At 28.6% G+C, this 5,627-nt stretch overlaps 1 long non-coding RNA gene across 1 annotated transcript; it reads left to right on the top strand.

Annotated features, from left to right (window-relative positions):
• Positions 1-3,558: 3,558 nt before the first annotated feature.
• On the top strand, positions 3,559-4,789 carry LOC141710916 (uncharacterized). The gene is made up of 3 exons (XR_012571134.1): positions 3,559-3,656; positions 4,124-4,178; positions 4,617-4,789. It is a non-coding gene; the product is annotated as an uncharacterized LOC141710916 (long non-coding RNA).
• Positions 4,790-5,627: the final 838 nt, after the last annotated feature.

Below are 5,627 nucleotides of genomic sequence, written 5' to 3'. Positions count from 1 at the left end.
TATTTAAAATGATTTTTTCGACGATCCAACCGTACAGATGTTAATATATATCAATTTTAATCATATGAAAAAATTAAAAAAAATTCAAATTCATTTTGCATGTCAGGATTAGAAAAATGTAGTAAAAGTATAACTCTAAACAACGAGACTCGTTCCCGATTTACTAGATAAAATTTTAAAATGATTTTTTCGACGATCCAAACGTACGAATGTTAAGATATATTAATTTTAGTCATATGAAAAAATTATAAAAAATTTCAAATTTATCTTGCACGTCAGGATTAGAAAAATCTAGTAAAAGTACAACTCCAAACAACGAGACTTGTTCCCGATTTACTAGATAAATTTTTAAAATGATTTTTTTGACTATCCAACTGTACGGATGTTAAGATATATCAATTTTAGTCATATGACAAAAATATTAAAAAAATTCAATATCATCTTGCATGTCAGGATTACAAAATATTAGGAAAAGTCTAGCTCTCTACAACGAGACTCGTTCTAGATTTACTAGATAAATTTTTAAAATAATTTTTTCGACGATCCAACTTTACGGATGTTAAGATGTATCAATTTTAGTCATATAAAAAAATTATAAAAAATTTCAAATTCATTTTGCATGTCAGAATTAGAAAAATCTAGTAAAATACAACTCCAAACAACGAGACTCGTTCCCGATTTACTAGATAATTTTTTAAAATGATTTTTTCGACAATCCAACTGTAAGGATATTAAGATATATCAATTTTAGTCATATGATAAAAATATTAAAAAAATTTAATATCATCTTGCATGTCAGGATTAGAAAATACTAGGAAAAGTCCAGCCCCTGACAACGAGACTCGTTCTAAATTTACTAGATTAATTTTAAAAATGATTTTTTCGACGATCCAACCGTATGGATTTTTAGATATATCAATTTTAGTCATATGAAAAAATTATAAAAAAAAATTCAAATTTATCTTGCACGTCAGGATTAGAAAAATCTAATAAAAGTACAACTCCAAACAACGAGATTCGTTCCCGATTTACTAGATAAATTTTTAAAATAATTTTTTCGACGATCCAACCTTACGGATGTTAATATATATCAATTTTAGTCATATAAAAAAATTATGAAAAAAATTCAAATTCATCTTGCATGTCAAGGATTAGAAAAATCTAGTAAAAGTACAATTCCAAACAACGAGACTCGTTCCCGATTTACTAGATAAATTTTTAAAATGTTTTTTTCTAATGATCCAACTGAACGGATGTTAAGATATATCAATTTTATTCAGATAACAAAAATATTAAAAAAAATCAAATTCATCTTGCATGTGAGGATTAGAAAAATCTAGTAAAAGTACAACTCCAAACAACGAGACTCGTTCCCGATTTACTAGATAAATATTTAAAATGATTTTTTCGACGATCCAACCGTACATATGTTAAGATATATCAATTCTAGTCATATGAAAAAAATAAAAAAAAATCAAATTCATCTTGCATGTCTGGATTAGAAAAATCTAGTGTATGTACAACTTCAAACAACGAGACTCATTCCCGATTTACTAGATAAATTTTTAAAATGATTTTTTCGACGATCCAACCGTACGGATGTTAAGACATATTAATTTTAGTCATATGAAAAAATTACAAAAAATTTCAAATTCATCTTGCATATCAGGATTAGAAAAATCTAGTAGAAGTACAACTCTAAACAACGAGACTCGTTCCCGATTTACTAGATAAATTTTTAAAATGATTTTTTTGACGATCCAACCGTACGGATGTTAAGATATACTCCCTCAGTCCCTTCCAATTGTTTACATTTATGAGGAAGTGTCTTTTATTCTGAAAAATAAAATTATAAAAAAAATTACAAAACTATACTTTATATGCACCTTAAAATGCGTGTCGGACACTCTCTAAAAAAAGTAAACAATTGAAAGGGACGGAGGGAGTATCAATTTTAGTCATATGACAAAAATATTAAAAAAATTCAATATCATCTTGCATGTCAGGATTAGAAAATATTAGGAAAAGTCAAGCTCCCTACAACGAGACTCGTTCCAGATTTACTTGATAAATTTGTAAAATGATTTTTTCGATGATCCAACCATATGGATGTTAAGATATATCAATTTTAGTCATATAAACAAATTATAAAAAAAAATCAAATTCATCTTGCATGTGAGGATTAGAAAAATCTAGTAAAAGTACAACTCCAAACAACGAGACTCGTTCCCGATTTACCAGATAAATTTTTTAAATGATTTTTTCTAATGATCCAACCGAACAGATGTTAAATTATTTTTATTTCAGTCAAGTGAAAAAGTAATTAACATATTTTAAATTTATTTTGTATGCTTTTATAATAAAAATCTATAGAAACTAGTAGTTGCGTGAGATTTGTTCCCGATTAACAAATTAACTTTTCTACATTATTTTTTGATGATTCGAACATAGATCTATAACATCATATTGATTTTAGTAATATATAAATATAAATAAAATTGGATAAAAAAATATAATTATAACTCCAAAAGTAATTAATAACAATTTAATATATATATATATATATATATATATATATATATATATATATATCAAAGTATTACAATACAAGTAGCATGACACGAGTCACGAGTTGAAAATTTTGGGCGGATATTTTTTCCCTTAGTCAAATAATTCACACAAAACTCTTAGACTTCCTTCTTTCTCTCGGATCTACTCCCTCTTCTCCCTTTCTTTTGTAACCCTTTTACAAAAAGTCTATCAAAAAACTTGATTTACAACTACTAATTGGATGGATTGTTAGTTACAACAAAACTCTCTTCACAAATTCAATAACAACTTCTATATCCTCATGATTTGGTATGTATCGTCTTGTTTTTTTATTTGAAATTTCAGGGAATTAGGGGTTCATCTCATCTCAATTTGAGCTTATCTAATTACCTACTATATCTTCAGTATGTTGGTTTTATATTTTAATGCTTGAACTTATATGTGTTCAAATTGTGCTGGGTCTTTGATGTATTATTTATATTTTGTGCTTGGTTTTTTTGAAATTTGGTTCTTGTTCTCAATTGTGAAGGTTCCTTTTTTGTAGAAGCACAGTAAACGAATTTATTTGCTTTATAAGTGTTATACTTTTTTGAATCTTTTGTAATATTTTTTTTGTAAGAGGTTGAAAAGAGGAGTAAGTACATAGCAATAACCTGAAAAGTATTATTTAAATACATTTCGGGGATTTTTGCTATGAATTTTGGGGTATTTTAGAGAATTTTTACTACATTATGTGTGTTGTTTGCACTTGAGAAAATAAAAAAAAAAGCAGAAAAACTCTTAAAAAAGGATGTGCATTGCTATTCTTATTATTTATGACTGAGTTTGTAACTAGAAAAAACAATGCATTTTTGTAAATATTCAGTAACTTTATAAAAAGCATATTTTTTAGATATAGGATTTATGTAACTTTTGTATACCCTAGTATATTTATCTATTTGATTTGTAATCTAAGATTTACAAAGAAGAGGCTAAAATTCTGCAGAAAATTAGTAATAAAGATGGTGGATTGATAAGGGTTGGACAACTTGGAGGATTATAAGATGTACACCTACTTGTTGAAGAAGACAGGCTTGTGGCTAACAGCCAAGATGCTGGAATTGATGGTTAGTAGAATCTATTAATGAAGAGTTTTCCAATTACATGATTACAACGTCTTCCTATTTTTCAATTTGTTATAAATGATTGTTGCCATTTTGCAGAATCTTAACATTTTATTGGTGATGATGAATTACTTAAATTTTGAGAAAGGCTTCTATACTTGTTACCATTTATCTTTTGAATCTGATATATTGAAAGTTGTATGTTAATAGTTTATGAACTGGATATGGCTTGTTTTTCTTATTATCTTGTCTTTGTGCACTATAATCATGTCCCTGTATTTGGTTAGTTATTAATAGTCATCTATATACAATGTTTCTCCAGAATATATCTTGCACAGTTCTACAGCTTGAATTAGTAGTTAACGGCCACTAGAAAATGTTAGCTTGTTTCGTATTTATTTTATTTTAAAATAGTTTTATAATGTTGCATATATCCCTTATAGTTACGCTTTGTCCTATTTGAACTTCAGGATGACTAGCAAGAAGTTGAAGAGCTACGTTTCAGTACAACAAATAGTCCAATTGGTATGTATATGAACTGATTAACATAATGTTTCACACTTTTCCATCCATTCTTTATTTGTGTTTGTTCACAAATGACCTTTAAAACGCATGACCTTGAACCAATAACTCAAAGTCCCTGCTCTTTATATAGACAATACACAAGTCATAGACACCATTCATTTATATATAAATTTAGTAATAAACTCGGTAAAATTAATATATTGTCCAGGAAAAAGGTATTAACTTAGTTAAAATGTACTGATATGCTAGGTATTGTCACCGTATCAAACTGCAGCTTGTTTAACAACACCTTGGATGAAATTTATTAACAACACCTTGCAATTATCAAACTCCTATTTTCAATAGATATTTCTTAGAATATAAATGTTTCTGGACTCTGTTTTGTAGAATTGTATGTTTTGAGTGTAATGTCTACCAATTGGAAATTTTTATGTACAGGTTCTGACCTCTGAGCTGATAGAGGTGAAATTAAAGAACTGAATCTATGGCGCCATCAATGTTCATTTTTCTTCACAACACCCGATTATTCCTGACATTAAGGAACGAAATAGTAGCTGTGTGGAACTTACGTGGGGAGGTTGTGACTTCATTTAAGGATCACCTTCTGGGGTCTCCTGGTAGAAACTTTAAGAACATTTATGTCACAGCTCGCCAGGATCTTATTATTTTTTTCTGCAAGGCTCATTTAGATGACCTATGGTCGGGAAAAAATGATAAACATCATTTTCAATACCTGATGCTAAATATAAATTCACACTGCGGATTAATTCTTTACATATAAATTATATATGGCATTTCATGTGTTTTTGTGCAGTTGGTTCAATAAAGATCAGCAGTATCTTGACCAGTACTAAATGCCTTGCCAAGATCAATGCAGGTGACACCAGTGTGATAAAGAATGCAAGTGCAGTGGTGCAACTTAAGCAAGCCAATCAAAGGTACTGAAATCAATAGCACAGTTAAAGATGCACTAAGAGATGTCACGGCCATGAACTTATCAGCATATTTTTTACAGGATACGTGTCCAGAGAAGCTGAGAGCCACGACCGCAATTGTGTTGGTCATTGTGACCTTGCAGCTGGGACATATATTAGACTTCTCAAAAGATTTGGCTATCTTTTTCTCGGTCCTTTCCTCTATAAAATGGATGGAGTAGAGTGCTTTCGAGTTTTTTATTGTCTTCTAGACAAGCAGTACATGTAGACGGTACTTTTGCATAAGTAACTTACAAGGTCTAGTATGAAAATTGAAGGAAAATAAGGGGAGATGAGGATCTCAATCTCCACTTTGATAAAGAATTGTAAAAAATAGATTTGTAGTTATAATTGTAGTTCTTTTTAAATTTTGATTATTAAATTTTGATTTTAGTTGTGAAATTAAAAAATAATTATGACACCATTTTATTTATAAATTATTAATTGATATATTTTAAATGAGCTTAATTTTATA

This window comes from Apium graveolens, chromosome 3 (assembly GCF_009905375.1).
Source record: "Apium graveolens cultivar Ventura chromosome 3, ASM990537v1, whole genome shotgun sequence".
Classification (NCBI taxonomy): domain Eukaryota; kingdom Viridiplantae; phylum Streptophyta; class Magnoliopsida; order Apiales; family Apiaceae; genus Apium; species Apium graveolens.
Note: the sequence above shows the minus strand (reverse complement) of the source record. Positions and strands in the feature narration are given on the sequence as shown.